Source organism: Megascapheus bottae, chromosome 32 (genome assembly GCF_031878675.1).
Source record: "Megascapheus bottae isolate mThoBot1 chromosome 32, mThoBot2.hap1, whole genome shotgun sequence".
NCBI lineage: Eukaryota > Metazoa > Chordata > Mammalia > Rodentia > Geomyidae > Megascapheus > Megascapheus bottae.
In genome coordinates this window covers 948,274-965,145 of record NC_143540.1, presented here as the reverse complement: position 1 = coordinate 965,145, position 16,872 = coordinate 948,274, and the positions used below count along the sequence as shown (strand labels likewise).

Here is a 16,872-nt window from a genome sequence, read left to right as displayed (position 1 = left end):
CTCTTAAACTTGGAAGGGATCCAGCTTCTTTTGATATATCAAAACCTCTGCCGACCCCGCTTCCAATCACGTCTCCCACGGCAGTCAGGACGGGAGCTCCCCGCACGGCGTACCCCGCCATTTCCACCCAACAGCCGCCGACACCCAGCCACCGACCTGTCATCCGAGCTCTCCTGTCCCTCCCCTGTGGGGGAGGTGGCACCGACACACACACCTTACAGTGAACCCCAAACTTCCCAAAGGGAAGTTCCACAAGAGAAACCTACTGGGTGACAGTGTCTGTTTCTGAGTCTTTTGGTTTGGGGTTCTCAGTGCTCACACTCACCACTGGAATTCGTAGGTGGATGTCTGCAGCATTCCCCTCTGGTACGCCATCCCCATGAGATCTGGTCTTCCTGGTCTGGAAAAGAGACACAGTCGTGTTAACGCCCCGTGCCAGCAGGACCTTTGGTGGAAGAAGTCAATATCTCTCTGACTGCCTTTTAAAGACCTCTTGAGCAGTAACTGATGTGTTCCAATTATTCCATCAGATATACGTACATGTGTGTATGCACTCATATTTGTATTTCATACACATATAAACAATAAATATCAACTTATATATATTGTAATCACATATATAGTATAATATATACTATATACCATATGTATTATATACTATATTGTTATATAGTATATATACATTTTATATACAGGTTGTATATATGATATATACATTACATAGTATTTATTATATCTATAATTTTGGACATAATCAAATTTATACTATAGTTTTAGCTTTTGAAGTTGGGATTAAGAAGTGTTGAGAATTAACCAATAAGTAGGGCAAACATCAAACATCTGTGAATGGGTGATTGTACGTTTCCTTGTCTGAAAAACCTGGCACTTTTGTGCCAGAAGTAGGACTGAGAAAAATTGCACCACAAGAAGAGGCTAATAAAGAAACTAGCAGAGCATAGGCCACGACCTTGCCTCCTGGGAGACTCCCCTCCATCACCCCCAAAAAGATGCAGAAACAGAGATGAGCTGGGATATCACCTCACAAATCATATTCTGAATTGTGAATCATATGGGAAATGTTTTCAGGTGACTGGACTGAGGAGAAAGAGAGGGGAAGCCATTTGGCATTTAGTCTGTTTCATTTAAAGGATCACTAGCTATATTTAATGACATCCAAAAATAAACTCTTCCAGTGCTAAAGTAGCAGGCCGGGAAGGCAGGCAGTGAAAGAAGGAAGATGATTCTGGTTTTATTTCATTTTCTTGAAGGGCAAAGGCAGCTTCTCATTCATAAGAAGAAACTGACCTCAACGTGATAGAAGGTTAAATATATATATAATAAAAGTTATTCTAGAAGTTGGCAGTTGATACCTATTTACAATAGCAACACATTGTTCCTTCTACAGAAAGGCAAGGCAGGGCCCTGTCCCTTAGCAACTTAGATGTTGTTGTGGTATTAATTCATTGAAATAATGTGCTGTTTTGTAGAGTAAAGCATAAACAACACAAATACTTGATTGGGGGGCAAATGGTTGCTAGTGATTTTGTAATGTCTATTTTTCCAGTAAGCCAGCAGAGGCACTAGCGGCAGAGATCATTTTCTCCCTTCAGTGCTGGCTAGGTTAGTCTGGCATCTTTACACTACAGAAGAACATTGAGTTCCACAACTCTTCCCCTTATCATGTCTTATCTCGACTTTGCAAAGGATGTTTCAACCCCTGTCCCAGGGCTGTCTTTAGTAATCAGGCCCCGGTTACAGACACTCCAGTGGTTTAGCTACAGTCAGTACATAACATGCTTACAACAGTTCATTAAAAGGACAACGACTGTGTCTGTCAAAAGGGTGAGTACTTCCTGTGGCCTCTCCTCCTCCTCCTTCTCCTCCTCCTCCTCCTCCTGCTCCTCCTCCTCCTGCTCCTCCTCCTCCTCTTACACTCTTGCTCACTCGCCCTGCATTACCGCTGGAGAATTTGGTCGTAGCAGTCTCATTCTTAATAAATATCAGTGGACTTCAGAGTGGAGGCGAGTCTGTCGCAGTCACCCACAGGACTTTGTCAGCAGGCTTGAGGCTGGAGATGTGACGTGGGCCTGGGGGCGTGGGGGCCTGAGGGCCTGAGAGCTGAGAGCACCCCATCCAGGTGATTCTGAGGAGCCATGGTGGCAACCCTTCCCAATGGTGGGAACACAAGAAGCTGACCGCTGCCCTCTAAAACCCATCCTCCCAGGGCTACACTTCCAGCGTTGTTCTTCCTCTTCACACCATACTTGGTCTCTGCATAGCAAAGGCTTTGAGCATGTGGTAAAGTAAACCACACCCTCGGCCCTCCACGCACTCAATAAATGTAAGCTTTCATGTCATTTAAAATTGTAAACTGTTGCATGGTAGCTAAATCTCTCCTCTCCTAGAGGCCACATCTGCCTACGGCTGTGGGGCAGGGGGATAAGAAAACTACACCTCTGCAGTCTGTGCCCCTCCCCGCGTGTCAATCAGACAACACCGGTCTGCTTTCTCCACCCTAGCTTTATCTTCAAATTGTGTGGATCAGCAGGAAGTCAGCAAGGCCAGATGGCTGAGTAGCTCCTCAAAGCTAAGACAGACAGCTGCCCTCAAACTAGGGCCTCCCCCTTTCTGAGGTAGAGGGTCCACTGCCAGCCACAGGGCGCATTTCCTAGCTCTGCTGGAATCTGGGGGGTTCTGGCCTCTGTCCGTGGAGTGTTTGGATATTTTAAGTCCTAGCCATGCCTCCCCACATCCAGTAAGATAACAGAGACAACGAGAAGGAAGGAGACTGGACCCTCAAATCACTACGTGGGCACAGAAGGCAGGTCAGGATCGCTCAGTCAACTCTTACAGGAACAAGAAATGTGCTCGTCGGATGGCGACAGAAGTTTGCAGGTTCAGGTGCGGCATCCGCAAGCCTGACACTGACAAGTGCCCTCCCCTTCCTCCCACCGCTGCATTTCCCGCTCCAGCAGGAAAACGGAAAGAGCGCTCTGCAGCTTTCAGATGGGCCACAGTCTGACATCTGCCACCACGTGTCCAGACAGGCCTTGTGCTCTCAAAATACAGTGTCCGTCTCTGTCCGTCTGTCTTTACAAACCCAGTCCATACGCTTTCCTGCTGCAGGATTCTGCCGGTGGGTTCCATTCCCGCCACGGACTTGTGTATTGGCCGGTAATTCCAGTCTTGCACGCGGAGCATGCGTTTAGTATTCTTTGTTTATAAATATGTCAGCCTCAGAGCACACACATTTGTCACGCTCCCTCCTTTTAAAGCTGTGCTTGGCAGAGCAGCGATGGCTTCTGAAGGAATGTCAGGTCTCTAGCTTGTTAGATGTTTGTTTATTCTAACCTAATTTGATCCGTGAGGGATTAAGGACTGGAAGCGGGGAGGCTGGCTGTGTGCAGAAAAGGAATCTGGGTGAATAGCAGCCCTCGCAAGCCCTCAGCCTAGCAGGAGAACCACACACACTCCTATCCATTTACAGTGGCGGCAGCCACGCGAGGGACGCAGGTCTCAAGGCCCGGGGGCTCTAGAGGACGAGCCGGAGCTCAATTTTAGATCTTTGTGGCACATACTGATCATACATCTACATAAAATGATTTTGTATTAAAACACAAGGTTGTTTATTTTTTTTCTCTTTTGCTGGAAATGTGTGAAGATTAAATGTGGCAATAGGCGAGCACCATTAGCTGTCACTTGTGAGCCTAGCTACTCCCCAAAAGGCTGAGATCTCAGAGGCACCCCATGAGACTCTTATCTCCAGTTAACCATCAAAAAGCCAGAGTGAGGCCAGGAGTTTGGCCTACTGGTAGAGCGCTTGCCTAGCATGCACAAAGACCCGGGTTCAATTCCTCTGTACCACATACATAGAAAAAAGCTGGAAGTGGTGCTGAGGCTCCAGTGGTAGAGCTCTAGCCTTGAGAAAAAGAACCCAAGGACAGTGCTCAGGCCCTGAGTCTAACCCCAGGACTGGCAAAAAAAAAAAAAGCCAGAGTGAACATGACATTTGAAATATGATGTACAAATCAATGTTTAATAAAATGTTTTTTTAAAAAAAAAGATGGAGTGGAGCTGTGACTCAAGTGGCAAAGTACCAGATGGGTGAAAACGCTAAGAGACAGTGCCCAGGTTCTGAGCGCCAGCCCTGGCACTGCACACACTAACAGTAGGGCCTGGTATTCCATGAATATTCAAAAGAACAATGCCAGTGAGCAAGTAACTTCAACTATCTTCAAACACATGTGGTTTGATTTCAATAACGCTGGCTCAGGCTTCTCACCGCCTGGATCTTTTCTTGAAATCCAGATGCAGATGGTAAATGCGAGTGGACATGAAATGCCGTGGGTGGATTCGTACAGCGATAGGAAGCGAGGATCCTCTGAGCCTTCCATTTGGCAGGAATTTGACACAGGTTGTTTGGCCATTTAGAAAAACAACCTCTTGCTGGATTTTTTTCTTTTCACATTATACTTTGTTCCACCCAGTCATTTTATATCAGTCCCCATAAAATGTACATTATAAAAAAATACAAAACCTCATTTGATAAGGCCATTACCTTATGTTCATGCAACCAACTTTATTCTATTGAATTCAGATTTGCCTGTGGCAGTGCTTTGCGTTCAATTTGTGACTTTTACAAGGTGAACCTTGTAAGCTTTCCCTTTGCCTCGGTTTTCATTTATCTAAATGAAAACAGTTCCTCTTAATGCATAGGTTTGCTTGAGAAGCCATTAATACCGCAGATGGGCCCTGAAATGCTCATAAAAAAGGCATCACAATAAATATTTATTGTTGTTTCACCCAGGCACACAAACCCTAGCCATCTTTAATACGGCTGGCTATTGGGTTTCGTTTTTAATGGTGCTTGTTTACTTGATTTTATTTTCTCAAAATAATTGCTCTTCCTCTGAGGGTTATTTTGGGAGAAGGGGAGGCAGGAATAAACATGTGAGACTTGCGCTGGTTGTACATTTAAATTGATTAGAAGAAGACGGGAAGGAAATGAGGGTCAAGTGTTTTGTATGTAAATGGACGAACTTGTATGGAATGTATCTAATGGAGAAAAATATCTCTGTTAAACACAGCAGCTCGTAAACACAGCTTAGGGAAAAACAGACAAGGGTTTCACAGAGGATAATTCTCAAAGGAACGGAAGCTACTGGTCATTTCTTCAACTTCCGAGTCCTTCGTGGTGGGTCATTTACCACATTTTAAAATCATATTTACATTCCAGACGTCTCTACCCTGCCATGACTCATGTTGCCTGGACTTCAAAAGATTCTTAAGCTCTAAATTTCATTGAAGTTCTCTGTCTTCTGCTGTCTCTGTCTCTGTCCCTCTCTCTCTCTCTCTGTCTCTGTCTGTCTCTGTCTCTCTCTCTCTGTCTCTCTCTCCCTTTCCCTTTTCCTCTCCCTCTCCCCCCTTCCCCCTCCCCTTCCCCCCCCTCTCCCTCTCTCAGCAGAAGTCTGTGTGAGGCCCTCCCTCACCAGCCACACAGTCCTGGGAGAGCAGAGCTGGGTTTGGGGAATGCTACAAGCCAGCACACCAGAAAGACAAGACAGGGAGCTGACTGCTGAGAGATCAGGAAAGCCTTGCTCTCACATGCCTGGGAACCAGTGAACAAAATGAGAAGTGGAAAGAAAAATGGTTCTGTAAGAGAGAAACACCAAGAACTGTCTTAAGAACTGCATTTCCTTTCCAGTTGCAGTAGTAGGGTGTTAAGTCGGGCTCTGAACTGGATAGTCAAGTACTCTGTTACTGGAGCCACACCTCCAGGTGTTTTGTTTTGTTTTGTTTTGTCTTTTGGCCAGAGTAAGCTTGGATCCATGATAAGGCCAATTCTGGACTCATGCATAGCAAGGATTACAGGCTATGGGGCCCAGCCCGTCGTCGTCTGTTTTTATAAATATATAATTTAACGATGGGGACATGGTAAGCTCTTTCCAACATCCTTTGGGCTAAAGTATGCTTACTTTAATGATAACAAGTGTGTTTGCATTTACCACGGAGAAATAAAATTCACTGTGGACACCAAGGACAAGGAACAATGCAACAAATCACACATCCCTTGTATAAGACAATGGTAGATTTGGAAGCATTTTGCTTGGTTTTTTGTGATAAGAGAGAGCTTGGAATAAGTCAAGAATCTTTAGTTCAGCCAGAGATGTTGGTGAATACTTACAATCCCAGCATTCAAGAGTCAGAGGTGAGAAGATTGTGTGGGAGCTGAGACTACATAGCAAGAACATATGTCATGAACCAAAAGCAAAAACCAGCGAAGAAGAATCTTTATTTAAAACACTGGTGACTATAAGGAAAGTTATTGGAAGAGACTGTGAATAAAAGTACATTTAATCTATTTAGGCTTTGATTTGAAAGAAATCCCTGGTGCATCATTTGAGCCAAAGGAAAATTGCCTCCTATAGATTTCTCTAGATATATTCCTGGAATCTCCTGGGACCCAAAGAGATATGAATAATGTTGGGTAAGCATGCCCTTAATCTACCAAGAAAATTCAGCTTGCGTTTCCATGGGGTATTCTTTGCTGATTATAGAATATTTACTTGTCAACACCAAACGCTCCTTTCTTCTTTACTCAATTTCAGGAACTGCATGCACTTTATCCTGATTCCTAGAAAGTGATTATATGTGGTAATGTTAATTTAGAGATCCCTCCTTTGATGGTGTAAATACTTTGCACTTGATCAGAAGAGTCAGATCAGCACCGTTTTATAGGAGGAACCCAGGATAAGAACAGCACCTGTCTTTACACAAGCAGACTTCAGAAACCCCATCTCTGAACATGACAAGCCAGGGCGTCGAATGCGGGTGAAATGAAAACTTTGAGGAAATTCTTCCACGCTGGACTGCAGCTGGCCACTGACTCTCACCAGCCTTCCATGGCTGTGCCCCAGACACCGCGTCTCACCCTGCACTGGCACGGGGATCCAAGGGAAGAAGTTTCCGCCATGGGTCCCACCTCAGAGACAGATTGGAAAGCTCCATGCAGCCAAAGGAAGTAAGCACAAGACTTGGGGGTCCTCCTTAGGTTTGGGGGAGCAGCCGTTCCATGACCAAGAGCACAGACACAGCAACGATTCTCCCGCTGAGTCTGGTAGGTAGATGGCTGGTTGCTTCTCCCGGAGCCCAGTGAAAGACAAGAAGTTTGCCCCAGACCCAGACAACGATCAAGAAAGACAGACAACGTGGAGAGTCTTGGCTGGGCTGAGAGCAGCAGGGTGCATATTCTTAGGGGACTACGGTGAGAGGAGGCCATCTGAGGCAGAAAAAACAAAAACAAACAAACCTGGTTCAAAAACTCAGACTAGGCCTGTTGCTGACCCACACTGGGACAGAATGACGGGCCAGCTTTGGCCATGCCAGTAAAGCCCACAGTTGGGAGAACAAGAGCAGCCCCTGTGCACTTCGATGGCCTCCTGGGCCCACTACACACCCTTCTCGAGCCCTCACCTTCCCCACCCTTCCCTGACAATAATTAGGGCTCCTGGCACACCCTTCCTTCAGGATAATTCAGAAGTCGCCCAATTACCCAATTTTCTATCAAAGTCAACCTGACCTCTTCTTTTTCTCTCCGGACAAACACAGTCCAGAGACCACGGTCTCACGTCACAAAACATGTAAGAAGAGGAAGATATAGTTGTAACACGGGAAGTGAATAATGGATTGTTGCTTGGAAATTAACTAATGTGCCTTAGATACCTCCAGAATAGCAGGTACAACAATACCTAATAGGCTTTTCTTAATTGAATTTGTCACCGCACTGTTCTCTAATTCAATCTGTTTAATCAGAAAATATTGATTAACGATGGCTACCCTTGATTGCTGCAAGGAGTCATTAAGACGCGGCCCATTTATTTTCAAAAGTTTCTAATAGATGTTGGAGAAAAAAATAATTGAAGTTATTGAGCCATTCTTCAAAGTTTCGAAGGGAAATGTCTGTACTCCACGTTTGTGCAAACATTCTCACTCCCATAGATTAAAAAGCATCTCCATTCTTTGTCAGGGAAAGAATTAAACTTAATTTCCACTATCAGTTTGTTCTGTGAATCTGCTTTCAGGAACCTGATATTACACCAGAGCTGTGGCTGCAGCCTGTCAGCTAGCCACTCGGGAGGCTAACTTAAAGCTAGTCTGGGTAGAAAAGTCCTTGAGATTCCATCTTCAGTTAACCAGCCCAAAGCAGGACTGGTAGCATGGCTCAAATGTTTTAGCACCAGGACCTGAGCAAACTCAAAGCCCTGAGTTCAAACCATAGAACCACCACACGCACACACACACACACACACACACACACACACACACACACACACACGCACACGCGCACACACACAGTGACATCATGCACAATGACCTGGACATTTGTGTTTTGACCCAGCTGACTTCATGAACCACGGGGCAGTCATCTTGACAGAGCCTCGGTGTCCCTGGAAACCTGACTTCTCCTGCTGATGGTGGAAGTGGATGGAGGGAATTGAGGTCACAGTGGAGTCCATGGGTAGCAGAAATGAGCGTGGGCGCCTCTCTGGGGCTCTGGAGGGGATGATGGAAAGGAGTTCCTTGCTGCACTTCTGGTTCAAAAGACCAAGGTCCTTTCAAACCATGAAAGTTCCCACGGAGCTGTACCGCCTCATTACCTGATTGTATAGTGTGTGTGTGCGTCTGCGTGTGTGTGCGTGTGTGTGTGCGTGTGTGTGTGTGCCGATACTGACATGGTTCACCCAGGCTACTGCTCTAACACGTGTGGACACGTAGAGACGACAGCCCCCGCCTTATATGGAACCACAGTGCTCAGAACTCAGCTTCCAGAGCAGCCAGGATCACAGCGTCCAGCGTCCACCTCACTCCTTGAGTGGGCACAGCCATGAGGCTCAGGGCCGATGGTCAGCTCCCTGAGAAGGACTCTGGGCCTCCTGCTATCCCCAGCATGGCTTCCGTTCATCCCCCAGTTCGCCAGTGCCCCACGGCATCTCGCCCCAGCAGAGCTTCACCCATCCTTCCCGTTCCAAGTCCTTCTCCCCGACCACCCCTCCCCATCCTGCCCCTGAAGGAAAACCCCAGCCCCGCCCTTTGGCGCTCTGCAGGGACCTCTACCACAATGACAGTCTAGAAAACCCTTGCTGGCATGCCGACTGCACCTGTGACAAGAAAAACAGACACCCTGCACCCAGCAAGCGAGTCCTGAAGAAAGAATGCATGAATTACATAATCTCACGGAGCCAAGGAGAGCTATCTCCAGAGACGGGGATAGGGTAGCCTGTGGATGAGCAAGGCTTGGGCTCCACACAGAATGCTATCCTGTGCATTTGGCCTGGTTTTTTTGTTTTGTTTTTTGCAAAGCTCAAAAGTACCCCTGAGGAATTGATTAGCTTTATCTGGAAACATTAATTGGGTGCTGCCAACCCTCCTCTTTCTGTTGTCAACCTTACTGATGGCCCATTTTGTCTTGCTGGCATCCTAGCACTGGGTTTTTTTCCATGATGTCAACCGGTTTTCTACTTTGTATTTTTCCAAATATTGATGAATGCCTCCTATGAAATACTGTCGGGAATCAGGGCACAGAGAGGAAGCACAGAAGCCAGAGCAGGCAATTATGTAACTTCCAGAAAATTTTATACATGTGTGTATATATATATATACACACATATACATATATGTATAATCTACATGTGTGTATACACATGCACGTTACTGAATGTTAAAAATCAAAGCATCAAGGACCAAACCAGTTCACCCACGATTCATGTTTTGCATAGGACTCAGATGGTGTCATACACAATCTAAAACACACCACCTACCACCAACCACACTGGGGAGCCGCCCTTGTGAGTGTGGTGCAGAAGAGGATGAAGTCAGATAAAACGCAGGGGAACCGTTCTACGGGCTGTGAGAAGAGCCTCGGGCCGCCCCCAAGAGAGTGTGACATCGAAATGTTAGATTTGAATAATGGGGCACAGCTCCTGACTACAGACAAGACAGGGGGAGCTTCAGGCCTCAAGTGAGTTCAGGAAACAACGTATATTCCAGCTTATATTCCTGCTTATCACCCTGCGTTTATCACACTGCCCCGTCTTCTACGTCTGTTTATATTGGCAAGGATGTTGTCATTGAACTTAAACCTAAAATCAGATCTCACACTACTTAGAACAGTGCTGGGGCAGGCGTCACACTTGAAAAAAAAAAATCCCTTCACCTTCTATTCCCCAGAAACTGGAAAGCTAAGCTGTGAAGTAGAGTGCCAGGAAGAAACATATAATCCATCCATCCTCTACTGGATCAACAAAACTTCTCAAAGCCTCACGAAAGTGTGGACGTGTGGGGAGAGAAAGAAAGGACGTGATGGCGTTCAGAAACCAAGGGTAACAGAGAGACTTCAGGAAGAGATGAGAAGAATGAATGGCGGTTCTTCAACTCAGCAAGAACTTTACCACAGAGAATGAGGCTCCCAGCGAGAATTAAAGTCCCGGAGATGTGGGAATTACTATCCACATACAGAAACCAAGAACCGAAGTTAAAATCATTTAGACTAGAGACTTGTTATGTCAGCCCATCCTGTGCTCCAGTGGTCTCACTTGAGAGGTAAGTTCTTGAGCGACGTGTTTAGTGAACACACACACACACACACACACACACACACACACACACACACACACACACGATCCTGGTGACCATACTTGTAGTTAATCTTGATGGTGCACAGGCAGTAGACGCCGTCACGCGGTGAAATACACCATCATAATGAAAACAAGCTGGGCGTGGAACACGGAATCTCCCACAGGAGGCTGGGCGGAGACGCAAACTGGAGGAAATGCCTGCGCAGTGCAGCGCTGCCCTGCGAAGCTTCAAGCCCAGGCTGTGAGGCGCTTGAGGAGAAAGCCCACCAAAAGGCAGGCAGGGATTGGCATGCAAGCCAACCTCGGGCCCCCTCTGAGGGGCCACAGCCTGGAAAACAGACACCGGGGGACATTGGCTGCTAGGGACACTTGATTTCCATCCATTTGAAGGCCACTGGCCTGGTGATTTGCTTGGTGATTATCTAATACCATATACACTCATCGCATGTGCTCTTCCGTACGAGCTCAGTAGTTCACGGTGGGAAATGCTTTGACGTTATTACCTCAATTTGGGCTGTTAGAGAGATTTTGAATTTCATAATGAGGAACCTTCTTAGTAATTAAATGCATAATCCCTTTCCAGGAAACTGTGCTCTGCAATAATTTCCTTTTGCTTTCTAATCTTTAATTATAACACTCACCAGATACAATAAATTGGAAGGAAATCCAGAACATTTTGTTTCTTCGAGCTGTAAAATGTTCAGCTTAGGTGTTTCTCCACTGAGGAAGACAATCTGTCCCCAAATCACCGAACAAGAAGAGACAGAATACAAAAGGTAAGAAGTAGACAGGTCTCCAGGGAGATTTCAGCATGGAAAAAAATCATTAAACAATGATTAAAATTATACTGGCATCCCTAATACACAGATAAACACGCAAACACATGTACACCACACATACACACACACACACAGTGGGCTTTGAGTTCCTCTGAACTAAGGGTAGGGGGAGAAGGCATCTCAAAATCAAGCATGAATTAGACCACAATTCTGCGCAGTAATCTACTCACAGACTCAACTCATCTTCACACAATATATTTGACTCCTACTCCTTGAAATTTACAAATTTTAGGCAGGATTTTTTTTAAAATTCTTCAACCTTGGAAATCTTCTATCTTTCAGGACCTCCACTGGCTACAAAGGACCTTTTTAAAAACAATAGTCTTACAAGTACCACCAACAACACAGAGACATGGGCGTGCCCCGAGGTACCTAAAGACAATCACAGCGCTAAAAGTCGTTCAAGCTTCAAACTAAAATCCGCCCGTTGGGCTGGATTATTTTAAGGATCTGACTGAATTCCCGATCAATAGCTGTCTTTGAAGCGTGAATCACTTCCAGAACAAACCGTGTGTGGCTCCCGTGCAAACCTCAGCCGGGGAAGGAGGCGCGAAGTCAGGCCACCGTCTGGCTGGACACAAACCCTCCGCCCTCCCCTCTTCCTGGCACCTGCTCTTGCAGACGCCCCTCCCCGACCTGTAATCTCCATCTTCCCCTCACAGCCCCCTTGTCTATGAAAGAAAAACTACAAACAGACAACTAAGAGCAAACAGCCCATGTGATAAAATGGAAAGACAACGCCAAAAACAAAACAAAAACAAGTTTCCTAAGCTCTTCCTTCCCCCTTAAAAGTCTCCACGTTGCTTCAGCTTCCTGTTTGCCTCCTCTGGGCCTCCTGCCCCTCTCCTCACCCGATCCTCTTCTCCTGGTCCTCAACTGAGCTTTTTAGGAAAGGTCTGTTTGCCTTGGACACCCCACATGCCCCATGAAACGAAGAAGCAAGCCATGGCCCACTCCCTGTTTTGTCTGGCGGATAAGCTTAGAAATCATTTTTTTCTGCGTTGTAAGTAGTTTTAAATTTTTTAAAAAACTGAAAAACAATATTTTATGACGTGAAAAGCGCAATACAGCCAGGCCCATTCAGACTCCTCAGTGCCGGGCAAAGGGGCTGCGCGACAGCAGGGCTTGGCTACAAAGGCTAACCGGGCTCCCTTTCTGGTTCTTTCCAGAACATCTGTGCCAGCGCCAACGGAAACCCTGCCCCACGCTGGCATCACTTTGGGAAAGGTTGTGGTTGGCCTTCGGAACCTCTCCCGAGCTGTCGTGGAGATGAGAGATGAGATGTGGACGGCGGAGCTGGTACCTGGGCCAGCGCCAGCCCCCGCTCTGCTGAGGGACCCTGCCCCCCCCATGTGTGGCTTTCCAGTGATTTCTAGCCATGTACTCCACACACCCCCGCTTCTCACCCTGTGCCTTCCGTAGCCTGAAACATCACCTCCAAACACAAACCCCGCCAGGGCTGGCTTTTCCAGCACCCATCCTCCATGAAAACCAACTTAAGAGTCTAAGATGGAGCCCGTCCCCCGCTCTAAAATCTGCCCCTTGCTTGCATGGCTCACTTCGGTAACTAGCACGAGCACCTTCTGCCTGGTCTCTGGACACAAAACCTTCTTCTCCGCCCTTTTGTTTTTTCGCTCTTCACCTCCAGTAAGTCATTGAACCCTTTCCTCTGCATCTTGGTTGCTGGATTCTCCCCCCTGCCCCGGCCCCCAAGCCACCTCTCTAAGCCTTCTTTGTTCTCCTTCTGGGACGTCTAATTCTTCTCCACCAGCACCTGGCCTCTACATCTCCATCAGAGTACGCTCTTCTTCCTGTGCAACAAGTGGGATTGCAGCGCTTCTGGATATAGCTGAAATGAGGGACTTTATTTACATTTTAAGCAATTGACTTTACAAATGTGATTTTTACACCATTTTCATTCAAGAGAAGCCAAATGATTTGTCACGAATGACAAGTTTAGCTATTAATACTTCCCTTTAGCCACCAATTCTGCTTATGCTTTTAGCATATCTGAAGTATACTCCAGTGACATGGAAATCTCTTTGCAAATAAATATCAAGAATATTTATCCTTGCAATAAAACATTATGGCTATTCAAGTCATAAGCAAGTCAAAAAATAGAGAATGATCGATGGACTACAAAAAGAGTCAGGAAAATAATTACAATAATAACTATTCTAATCTTCAAGATACGCCAAAGGGGAAATCCAGGAAATTACCAGGCAGTTAACATCAATACTAGAGAAGAATAAGGACAAATAATAATAGAATTTATCAGGATGTGCTTAAGCAGGAACAATTTAATGAGAATCAAGCAGCATGAGCTCATGTAGCAAGACTGGAATACAAACCATTTGGGAAGTGAGGACACGAGTATTATCAGCCAAAAGAAACTGGAGTTGTATATCTAAAATTCTAGCAATAGCTATGTGAAGGCGTATCCCAAATGAAACTATCCTATAGGATAAAGCAGCATTATTTCTTGACATGCTGGAAAAGGCAGTGTTTGGGGCAAACTTGCCATTTAAAGACGAAATAAAAAGACATCTTTAACACGACACAGTGGCCCCGCCACTGGACTCTGAATAGTTCAAATGAGCCACGAATCATCTCTGCCCATCTCCCAACTAGCAATGGCTCAAACCTTGCTAATGAGCTGTTCTCAAGCCAGCTAAATAGGGGCTGTTTCTCCAGGCTGTCTTCGTGAAAATTGCAAACCAACCCGAGCCTTCCAATCTACCTCTAGTTGCCATGCTGTGCATGCAAGTCTCGTTCACAGGACCAAGGCGCTGCTCTGGAAGTTGTGAGTGTCCTTTATATGAAACCATTTCTGGTTTTGGAATATTTCCTTATGCATAGTGTCTCGGGGATGAGACTGGAGTTGGAACCAGAAATGCAATTGTCTCACATACATCTTCTTCTCTACCTGGGCGGAATGCGGACGATCGTTTCACGGCACGCCCCTTGCACGGAGGGTGTCCTGCTGCCACCAGTGACGCATTGGACGCTGAGACAGTTCTGACTCCCAATTCTCATTCTAGGGAAGTTCCGTCGTCGAGAAGAGCCAGCTCATCCCCATTACAATGACACCATAATCTTGGAAACTTTCCTTCTCATCTGTTTCTTGCCCATGACAGAAGGGCCCTGTGAACAAACCCCACCCTCCGGGAACTAACTCTCTCAGAAAGTTCCAGGCCCCAAAACACAGAGATCACTTCTCAAACCTACGTTGAAAGCAAGCATGGGAAAGGCTATGGTGGGCCATAGAATTAACCAGATGGACAGGTAGAACGAGCTGAGCTCACAGTCCACAAGGAACCTCTCTCATTTTCAGTCAGGAGCTCTAGATTTTGGGTGGTCATTTTGGCTTCTGTAGAAAGGCACTATGATAATGTATGACAAATTATTCCGAATCTATGAAGCTCTGAGGTAAGTCAAATAATGACCCCAGTGTCCAGCTGTGAAACTGAGCAAACAAGTAAGTTTATTGCCCAAGGGAGTGTGTACACTGCACAGAGGAGTTGGGGCACAGGTTTGCACCGTGACCAAATCCACCCACAGAAATCCCTGCCTTCTGCAAACCGGATAATATTCCTGTCCATTTGGAAATTTTAATTTTATGAGTGTTCAGAAAAATGTCAAGTCCTGGAAATGGAGCTGTGGCTCAAGTGTTACAGTGCAAGCAGCACACACCCTGATTCCTTTTTCAATAGTAATTAAAATAAGATATTATTTTAATATAAAGATTATATTCATTTATATAATACAATATAACATATAATCTATTACTTCCCATGTGCCAATAATGATTTATATATAATTTTTAATACATAATTTATATATTGCCTATTATGCACTCGACTATAAATTATAGTGTAATTTTACATAATAATGTATAAATTATATAATCATAAGCATTATTTTAGTATGATGTAAACATTGTTTTAATATGTATATATGTAACATAAGTATTGCTCAATGTGCATGTTTATATATGTACCTTATATGTTTATCTTATTAGTTATTTAGGAATATTTATTTCTAACTGGTTTTGTTAACTGCCTTTTTGAACGCCCACTGCTAATGTGCAGAAACGTGACTGCTGTTCTCTGTGGATCTCGTGTTAAAAACCTCGGTCCCCTCACGACCAGCTAGTCCTTTGTCCATCGGTTTTAGCCTAGGTCTTGTTGCCTGCAAGCTGTGTGTCTTTCCTCGTCTGGAGAGATGTCCCCTCTGATGCTGGCCGCAGTGTCTGGAGAGATGTCCCCTCTGATGCTGGCCGCAGCGTCTGGAGAGATGTCCCCTCTGATGCCGGCCGCAGCGTCTGGAGAGATGTCACCTCTGATGCCGGCCACAGCGTCTGGAGAGATGTCCCCTCTGATGCCGGCCGCAGCGTCTGGAGAGATGTCACCTCTGATGCCGGCCACAGCGTCTGGAGAGATGTCACCTCTGATGCTGGCTGCAGCGTCTGGAGAGATGTCCCCTCTGATGCTGGCTGCAGCGTCTGGAGAGATGTCACCTCTGATGCCGGCCACAGCGTCTGGAGAGATGTCACCTCTGATGCTGGCTGCAGCGTCTGGAGAGATGTCCCCTCTGATGCTGGCTGCAGCGTCTGGAGAGATGTCCCCTCGGATGCTGGCCGCAGCGTCTGGAGAGATGTCCCCTCGGATGCTGGCTGGAGCCCGGGCCTGGCCGAGCCTCCTGAGCTTGGCCCACGTGTGGCCCGAGATTCTGGCTGATGGTTTTGTCCAGTGCCTTCCACGCCCTGCTGACCCTCCCGGCTCATCGGGGTGACGGGCGCCGGGCTGCCCCTCTCCACCTCCCGGGGAATCCCTCCCCGGCCTCGGTCAGTCCCCGGTCCATGGAGGACGCCCACGGCCGGAATGTCCCCTCTGGAAAGGTGTCTGGAGGAATGCGCTCTGAAGGACGAATGCCCAGCTGATAACGTCTTACATTAATCGAGGGCGGCTGGCCAGCGGGGCCCAGGGAGGAGGTGGACACCCGCCCTTCTAGGTCCAAAACTCTGACCCCGTGGTTCCTGCTCTGCAGCCACCCTGCCAGATCCTCGGGCTCAGAAAGACAGGGGATTCCTGACCCACCCTGAGAAGAAGGGGCTTCATACCCCTGGAAACAGGGGGGCCTGTGGTGAGGGAGGAGGGGGGGAGGAGGGAGAGGAGGAGGGAGAGGAGAAGAGGGGGGAGGAGGAAGGGAGGAAGAGAGGAGGGAGAGGAGAAGAGGGGGGAGGAGGAAGGGAGGAAGAGAGGAGGGAGGGGAGGAGGGAGAGGAGAAGAGGGGGAGGAGGAAGGGAGGAAGAGAGGAGGGAGGAGAGGAGGGAGAGGAGAAGAGGGGGAGGAGGAAGGGAGGAAGAGAGGAGGGAGGGGAGGAGGAAGAAGAGGGAA

The 16,872-nt window shown here is 46.8% G+C and overlaps 1 long non-coding RNA gene across 1 annotated transcript in view; it reads right to left on the bottom strand.

Moving 5' to 3' along the window:
• Positions 1-340: 340 nt before the first annotated feature.
• The window catches only part of LOC150042995 (uncharacterized), a 99,797-nt gene continuing 83,265 nt past the window's right edge, over positions 341-16,872 (bottom strand). The window contains exon 3 of the long non-coding RNA XR_016533505.1: positions 341-400. This is a non-coding gene — a long non-coding RNA (uncharacterized LOC150042995). The remainder of the gene's footprint in view (positions 401-16,872) is intronic.